Raw genomic sequence first — 9728 nt, forward strand, 5'->3', positions numbered from 1 at the left:
CTAAGAACATATACCATATAAACATGTATGGTAGTAACAAAGCATGCACGATAATTTTTATAAACTTGAAACCGTTATATTATTTTGTAAAGGTGACTTGGTTAGACAGTTATTATAATTATATAGAGGATGCACGTTAGTTATTGCTTCCACGTTTTAAATTAGTAATGTTATGGAATGTGTAATTATGGTAAGGGAGGTCCAATGTAACAAAAAATGTATTTTCTCTAGTAAGATCTAAGTTTTTTAATTAGAGACTCTGAGAAGCCCTGTGGAGCTGACACCTAAGCACTGATTACAAAGTCATAACTTAAAAATGTTTCTCCTTTAATATATAGAGGATTAATATATTTTATTTTTTTAGCTTGCAATCTACTTCCTCTATTCCAAAAATGTATTTTAAAACTTCACGCATAACAAAAAATGGTTTTAAATTTAATTACCAAAATGTATTACTTTTAATTAATTATTCTCCATAACTTTTACGCAATAGAATTTTATTAAATAAAATTATGTTCTTTGAAGTTTATAATTTACCATTAAATAATACAATAAAAATATGAAAATTATATATATTTTTAAACGTGGATCTTTTAAATGGGATGGAGCATTTAACAGTACTAGGATAATAGTTGAATAAGCAGGGCCAACCTAAACCATATCGAGGATCCATGTTCAAGAGCTGGTGGGTTTGTCTATAGCTTATATAAATAAGGAAAATAATTGATGCGAATAAAATACTAAAATGTCAAAAACTATGATGTAAATTAACGTCTTAAAAGTTCAAATATGGTAATAGTATGAAATCATACATTCTTTTTATCCAGAATTATCCCTACTGACCAGAACACTTGGATCCCTACTGACTATAACACTGTCTGTCAAATCATCACGGCGTTAGATTCCACTACAGAATCATCGGAAAGCAAATTGTCACGTTTATATGTATAACAAAATAAAAAACTTAAGCTTTTTTTTTTTTTTTTTTTTTTTTCAAACATGCATTCATAGATTAAAGGTACCAAATTCACTCCTAAGGAGGTGAAGAGTTTACAAGCAGTTGCAGGGCAGTCTTGGCTAGGCCATCTGCACATACATTATTCTCACGAGGAGTAAAAGAAAAAGGGCAGTTCGCCTCTACCTGGCGTCGAACCCGTGAGCATGACAATTGGCCCACAGGGTCCTTACCAAGTGAGCTGCCTCATCCCGTCAACTTAAGCTTCTTTCACTGAATCAATACTAATAAAATGAATCTTTTGATGTTCTACAGAGCGTCCACATCAACGGAAAAAAATTCTCTCGAAAGAGGACACATGACATTATTATTTAAAAAATAAAAAATAAAAAATAAGTAAATTTGTAAAATAAAAAAAAATAAATAATAAATAATAAGTAAATAAACAACATAAGAAATAGAAACACTACATTAAACAATAATAAGTAAATATACAATATAAAAAAAAATAAATGATAAGTAAATATACAATATAATAAATAGAAATATTACATTAAACATCTATCATAATATTATCATTTGATATAAAAACAAAAAAAATTAAAATAAGTTAATATACAATTAAGAAATGAAAAAACTAAATTAAATATATATCTGAAAAATATAAAGTAGAATAAATAATAACTAAATACACAATATAAGAAATATAAATATTATATTAAATATTTATCGTAATATTATAATAAATAAATGTAAATATAAGAAAAAATAAATAATAAGTAAATATAGTATATAAGAAATAAAAATATTACATTGGATATATATCATAATATTATCATTGATATAAACGCAAAAAATTTAGAATAAATAAATATACAAAATAGAAAAGATAAACAATAAGTAAATATACAATATATAAAATGAAAAAAGTAAATTAAACATATATCTGAAAAATGTATACTTAAATAAATAATAAGTAAATATACAATATAAAAATATTACACTAAACATTTATTAAAGTATTACAATAAGTAAATATAAAACATAAGAAAAATAAATAATAAGTAAATATAAAATATAAGGAATACAAAAAATACATTAACCATCTATCTGAAAAATATATTATAAATAAATAATAAGTAAATATATAATATAAGAAATAAAAATATTACATTAAACATCTATTGTAATATTACAATTTGATATAAAAGCAAAAAAATTAGATTAATAAATATACAATAAAAAGTAAATATACAATATAAGAAATAGAAAAACTACATCAAACATCTATCTAAAAAATGTATAGTTTTACATTTTTACTATTTCCAAATATTTTATAAGTAAATATACAATATATGTAAAACCAGCATACAATATAAGTAAAAGAAGCATACAATATAAGAAATATAAATATTACATTCTATCATAATATTATTATTTGGTATAAAAGCAAGATAATTAAAATAAGTAAAAAACCAATATAAGAAAAAATAAACAATAGGTAAAATGCAATTAAAAAAATTAAAAAAGTAAATTAAACATATCTCTGAAAAAAATGTTTAGTAAAATGAATAATAAATAAATATACAATTTAACAAATAAAAATATTATATTAAACATCTATCGTAATATTAGAATAAGTAAATATACAATATATGGAAATATACACAATAAGTAAATATATAATATTAGAACTGGAAAACTAAATTAAACATCAATCTGAAAAATGTATAGTAAAATAAATAATAAGTAAATATTAAGTATAAGAAATAAAAATATTACATTAAGCATCTATGATAACATTAGAATAAAAATAAATAATAAGTAAATATACAATATAATAAATATAAATATTACATTAAACATCTATAAGTAATAATACCATTTGATATAAAAGCAAAAAAAATAGAATAAGTAAATATATAATATAAGAAAAAATAAATAATAAGTAAATATACAATATAAGAGATAAAAAACTAACATTAAACATCTATATAAAAAATGTATGTTTTTTTACATTTTTATTATTTACAAATATTTTTATAAGTAAATATATATACAATATAGGAAGAAATAAATAATAAGTAAATATATAATATAACAGATAGAAATGTTACATATTATAATAAGTAAAAATATAAGAAAAAATAAATAATAAGTAAATATAGTATATAAAAAATAAAAATATTACTTTGAATATATATTGTAATATTATCATTGATATAAAAGCAAACAATTTAGAAAAAAGTAAATATACAAATAAGAAAAGATAACTAGTAAGTAAATATACAATATAAAAAAAATTATACATTTATCTCAAAAATGTATAGTTAAATAAATAATAAGCAAATATACAATATAAGACATAGAAATATTACATTAAATATCTATTGTAATATTACCATTTGATATAAAAGCAAGAACTGTAGAATAAATAAATATACAATATAGAAAAATTTCTTAGGATAGCATTTTTTAAATTTTTGTCACAAAATAGCTCTTAATAATGAGAAAATTAACCAAAAAAGTTTTATTAAAGAGTAAAAATACATTTATACTGTAGGGTTAACTAATATAGACTTAGGGTTTAAAATTAAGGTTGGACTTTTGAGGATAGGATTTCAAATAAAAAAAATAAATAAAATTTTTCAAAATAAAAATTGGTTATTTTGGTCATTTTTCTTATTGGAGGCAATTTTTGTGACAAAAACTTTAAAAAAAAATATTTGAGAGAATTGCCTTACAATATAAAAAAAAACTAAATAATAAGTAAATAAACAATATAAGAAATGAAAAACTATATAAACATCTATAAAATGTATAGTTTTATGTTTTTTTTCTAATGAAATATGTATCCACACAAACATACAATTCTGAATTTTGTTGTTGTTCATAATACATTGTAAGAAAAAACTATATAGTTAACATTTGAAAATAAAAATAGCCCCACGCGGATTAACTCCTAGTTATTTAAAAATTAAACTACATTAGGTACAAGTTGAAAATGCATGACATATTTTTAGGGATGAGTGGATGACTAAGAAGATGTTGTAGGCAAATGTTTTTCGTTTCTTATAGTTATTTAAGTAAATAACGTTGATTATTGTGTATGCAGTAAAATGACATTTTTATATATTGTGACAACTGAGAATTATATGAAAGATCTCTTTGATATTGATGAAAACTCCACATAAACTAGTTTTTCACTACAAGAAAACTTTATCTTAACTACGAAAATTAACGAAGAAAAAGAAGACTCATAAATTTACGGCTACTATACGAGTAGTTTACGAGGAACGTAAAAGTCATCGTAAGTTCGTCATAAAATAACGACAATAAAATTTTGTCGTAAAAAGAAGTAACTTAACGAGAAATTTACGTAGTAAATGAGTTTCGTCGTAAAGTAGACGTAAATTTAGCGTGTATTTTACGACGAAATGTTTATGTCTTTTTAGCGACGAAATATCGAGTCCACCTACTTTTTAGTTGTAAATATATTTTTGGTTGGGACTTAGTTGTAAATGTATTTTTGGTTGGGGCTTACCAACTATGTTTCCTCGTAAATTCCTAATAAAATATCACCTACCAATTTCAAAAATTTCCATACCCTCAGATGAAAGATTCGAGAATAAATTGGTTAATTGTTAACAAAGTTACACCTCGTGGACGAATAATCGCTGGAGAAGAACCACCTTTGCAAGAAGAACGCATCAATGAAGTCGAGGAACCTGAACAACAAATTGATGACATTCGTCTCATTGATCTGCATAATCGTGAATACGAAGATCTTCCCGACGATACCACGGACAAAGCTGTTGAAGACGAGTTTAATGAAAATGATGATGTTTCTAGTGATGATGAGAATGTCAATGATGTATCCGAGTGATGATGTAATTTTTTTTATATAAATCAAATGATGACTTTCATACTTATTGCATGTGTTTAATTTGTTTAATTATGAAAATTAAATTAATAAACTGATTTTGGGGTTAGGCAAAATGTTAACGGATTTGTGGATTGAGGATTTATAAAGTAGAGATAGAGTTTATAAGTTTTAGAACTTGGGGTTTGGGTTTTTGGTTTTTAGGGATTCAGAATAAATCCTCGTTATTTCCTCATAAAAGAGAAATACGGTACTAAGAAATCGTCGTAAACTACTCATAAAAGAAAACGTGGGTCTGGTTAATTCTACGTCAAACAATTCGTCGTAAAATCCTTGTATTTAGAAAAAAAGGCCTAGTTAATTCTTCGTAAATTAAAAAAAAGCAGGCCTGGTTAATTCCTCGTAAATTCTCGAGGAGTTTACGACGAAATTTAAAAATGAAATGGTTAATCCCTCGTAAACTCACAGGGAGTTTACGACGAAATCTATTTCCCTATATGTACCCGAACCATCTCATTTCGTAGCTACTCCCTCTCCTTTGCCAAGCAAGGTACTTCTCTCTACCTTCTCTCTAGTTTAGCTTAAGTGGTTAGTTTAGGGTGATTAGTGTTGATTAGGTAGTTTAGTGTAGTGAATTTTTAGATAAGTTTATAGATTTTGTTGATTAAATAGAATGCTGAATTTAAAAGGTTAATAATATATTTATATTTTTTTTCAAATAGTTAATAATATAATTAATTTTCTTTTCAGAAGGTAAATTTAGCGAGTAATTTACGAGGAAAATGACGTAAATTCCTCGTTAAAGTTTACTTGGAATTTACTACGGAAGACACGCAGATTCGTAAAGTTAATGTGTCTTTCACGACGAAACGGAGTGTGGACTTTACGAGGAAAGTACAGTCGTTACCTTACGTATCTTTTACGACAAAATATTAAACTCTCTTTACGATGAAAGTTTTCCGCGTAACCTTACAACGAATTATCGAGGAAATATGCGTTACGACGGACGTCTAACGACGACTTTCGTGGTTATTTTGTCGTAAATGGTCAGTTACAATGAAATAACCGGGAATTCGGTCGTCGTTACGTTTATTTTTTCTTGTAGTAGTGTTCAGATTCCTTAAAAATATTTATATTGGCAACTATGATTTTTATTTTCTAATCATTCAGATTATACAGTTTTTACCAGACCCCTATTAAGTCCATTGTTTTTTTTTTTGAACTAAAGGCTAATAAGTTCGACGTCAAAAAAAAAAAAAAAAAAAAAAAAAAAAAAAAAAAACTAAAGGCTAATAAGTCCATTGTTATCCAATGTGATTACCGAATATGTTACGGCTACATATTCGGTAGCGTAAATATTTGGGTTTAAAATAAAATGTCATATTTAAATACAACTCCTTCCGATATTACTTAAATATATAAAGTATTTGCATTCGAATCTTAACGCAATTGCAGTTGGACTCATGTCACCACATGCGATGCACCGAACATCAACTAACTCGATCCCAACTATTTTTAGAATTCACGTACATGTTATATAATATTTAATACTAGGTAATGATCCGAGCCATGCTCGGGATGAGATATATATATAAATTTTTTTTACTGAAAACAGTGAGTAAAATTCAAAAAAAAATTGAAATTTATATAGTTTTGTGTAACTTTGTATAAAACAACATAATTGATTTTACGTATACAAATATGTAATATAGTAAAACATACAGTTTTTTGTATAAAACAAACTCATGTAAAACCTTTTTCCAGGTATTGTTAAAACATATTTAAAACAATAGAAGAACAATTAATTATAACTAAAAAGCTCGATGTTTTATTAAGATGCATAATTAGATAACTTATAATAAATAGTTATTTAGCAAGATTCTGAAACACAAAACAATGATATAAAATGTAAATAGGGTATTAAGTAAACGAAAAAAGTCTTCAAGTTTGATCAACTTTCCATGTGTTCAAAATGTTGTGATAGGAATCCTTGCATATAGTAAAATATAATATAGAAATCTATAAAAAGATAGGCTTCAAAGTGTGAGTTTAGCTGTAACTGTACCCTGCATTTATAGTTATATCGTAAATATAGGTTTAGCATAGCAACTTATCTAGAAAATATTTCACTTGAAAAATATATTTACTATACCATAAAATTTGTATTTGCTTGCAGTATCGAATCATTGAATGGATAATTATGATTTATACCAACTATGGCAATAAACATTATTACATATTTTGCGTAATAAAGAGACTAACTTTGCGCTAGAAGTTTATGGAAATATTAAATACTTGCAAAAAAATGGAAAGGGAAATCGGGCAATATGCACAATCACGTATTAAATGTATTTACCATATATAAAATATCTAAATAAACTGTTCAGTTTATATACCTCAACCGTATTTTAAAAACTTGAATAACACTTCATTTCCATTTTTGCGTTCATTAGAGATTTAACTACTTAAAAAATGCATCTATCTTTAATTTTATACTAGATTCTGACCCGCGCTTTGAAAGCGCGGATTTATTTTTGTTTTTTTTTTTCAATTGACAAATATTTAGTATGTCACATTTTCATATATTTATGTTTTATTTTATAAAAGACTTAAAAAATTTATCTTTATTTATCGTATTTCATTTTAAATGACTATTTATGTTAAAAAAATTAAACTTTATTTTTTTAATGAATTAAGTTGGTATAACTCTGATAAATTAATTTTATTATGGGGTTAATATTTTAATTAAAAAATTATATACTTTTAATAAAGATTTATACTTTTCAATAAAAAAATTCAATTATTTTTATGAATGCTTAAATTATATTAAGAAAAGAAAAAAATAATAATTAAGAATAGTTGAAAAAAAATTATTTGAACTTGGACTCAATGGTCCAAAGGAAAAAAAAAGGTGAGAATTGAATCTGATTTTTTAATAGGCCCAAATGGCCCAAGAGAGATTTGATTTGGGCTGGATCCAAAAATAATGACCCAATATAGATTTGTTATTAATATTACTTAATTGCCCTTAATGAAACATGCAATGTTAGTGAAGGAAACATGCCCCTAAGGTAATTATGACAATAGGATCCTGCTTTAATAGTATAGATGATAAGTAACAATACCGACGATTATATGGAGGATCGTACTGGTTCAATTGATAAACCGATGGTATTAGTTGAAACTAATAACCAATGACCAAAAACCGTAAATGACATACTCCATCATAGATCACTTTACACAATCTGTAATGCATGAAACTACACTAACGAAATTTTATGATCCATCATAGATCACTTAATTTATATGAATCAGTAATGCATTATAAATTTAACTTGTAAATGTTACTCAGATACTATGATATGGACGTTTAGTGTCGCTTTATAAACATAGTTAGAAAACACTTTTTGTGGCCAAGTTAACTAATGGTGATAATCACTAAGCTATGTTTTCTTTTTAGATACTTGAATCCAAGATACACCAAGGCAATTTGATTCAAATCTAGCTATATTGAGAATTGAGTTTTCATACACTTTAGTTTGACAAATGTAATTTTAGTGTATGTGATTCCTTACAGTTACATGTATGCTTTTGTGCAGTTTCATGGTTAACAAATTGCGTTAATCCCAAAGCTCTATCTTTATTGTTACAAAGCATATGTGTAGAACCAATTTCAATAACAAAAGTGAAGTGATTCTAATAGTTGTTTTAAAATTTTTGGTTAGATTGGGTTAGAGAGAAAACCGTTGGTGGGACGACAAATGAACAATAATAAGTAAATCAATGTCGACATAGAATAATACACTAATGGTCCATAATTACATTTATTTATGTTATTACTCTGGTAATGTAGGTCCATTTCAATAGAAGATGTGACAAGAACTGTGGTGATGACACATCAGCACTAAAACTTAAAGTTACAGCTTAAAAATGTTCCTGCTTAAAAATGTTTCTGTTTTAATATATAACTAGATTTTGACCCGCGCTTTCAAAGCGCGGGTTTATTTTTGTTTTTTTTTTCAATTGATAAATATTTAGTAAATGTCACATTTTCATATATTTGTGTTTTATTTTATAAAAAACTTAAAAATTTTATCTTTATTTATCGTATTTCATTTTAAATGACTATTTATGTAAAAAAATTAAACTTTATTTTTTTAATGAATTAAGTTGGTATAACTCTGATAAATTAATTTTATTATGGGGTTAATATTTTAATTAAAAAATTATATACTTTTAATAAAGATTTATACTTTTCAATAAAAAAATTCAATTATTTTTATGAATGCTTAAATTATATTAAGAAAAGAAAAAAATAATAATTAAGAATAGTTGAAAAAAAATTATTTGAACTTGGACTCAATGGTCCAAAGGAAAAAAAAAGGTGAGAATTGAATCTGATTTTTTAATAGGCCCAAATGGCCCAAGAGAGATTTGATTTGGGCTGGATCCAAAAATAATGACCCAATATAGATTTGTTATTAATATTACTTAATTGCCCTTAATGAAACATGCAATGTTAGTGAATGAAACATGCCCCTAAGGTAATTATGACAATAGGATCCTGCTTTAATAGTATAGATAGATTCCGATTATAATGATTAAAAAAGGGACGCACTCTTTTAAATGGTAATATGCAATCGCGGTTATGAATGTGTCGATGCTAGAAAACATTAACATGGCACATCTCAAAACATAAGTTAAGACCAAAGACTGTTTATTCTAGCATAAAACTAAAGTAGTTATAGTTATAGCATATAATTAATTACAAGCTTAGTCAATATGGCCCTTTTGTTATTTTTTTACTTTATGTATATACTTTCGAATCAGATTAAAGTCGCATATTGCCGGTTGGTACAAAAGGAAAATCATGTTGTTTCCAGAACGATC

Source organism: Brassica oleracea, chromosome C7 (genome assembly GCF_000695525.1).
Source record: "Brassica oleracea var. oleracea cultivar TO1000 chromosome C7, BOL, whole genome shotgun sequence".
Taxonomy (NCBI): Eukaryota; Viridiplantae; Streptophyta; class Magnoliopsida; order Brassicales; family Brassicaceae; genus Brassica; species Brassica oleracea.